The sequence below is a fragment of the Calidris pugnax genome, unplaced genomic scaffold (genome assembly GCF_001431845.1).
Source record: "Calidris pugnax isolate Ruff unplaced genomic scaffold, ASM143184v1 scaffold187, whole genome shotgun sequence".
NCBI classification, from domain to species: Eukaryota; Metazoa; Chordata; class Aves; order Charadriiformes; family Scolopacidae; genus Calidris; species Calidris pugnax.
In genome coordinates, this window is record NW_015090969.1 from 835550 (window position 1) to 835770 (window position 221).

At 81.9% G+C, this 221-nt stretch overlaps 1 protein-coding gene across 1 annotated transcript in view; it reads left to right on the forward strand.

Annotated features, from left to right (window-relative positions):
* Positions 1 to 221, forward strand: part of PIAS1 (protein inhibitor of activated STAT 1) — a 57435-nt gene that overhangs the window by 134 nt on the left and 57080 nt on the right. The window lies entirely within an intron of this gene.

Consider the following 221-nt stretch of genomic DNA (forward strand, 5'->3'; position numbering starts at 1 on the left):
GCAGCGGGGTGGGCTCCCCTCGGAGGGGGCGGTTGGGCTCGGACCGGGCCGTCGTGGGGGTGAGGGCGGCGGCGGCGGCCGGGGGAGCCCCCGGGAGTTGCCGGCGTTGGGCAGCGCGGTTCGGCCGCCCCCGAGGCGGGGAGGGGGGGACACGACGGTTCCCCGGGCTCCCCGCAAAGTTTCCAGGGGACTCCGAGCGGCGGCGGCGGGGGGGGGGGGGG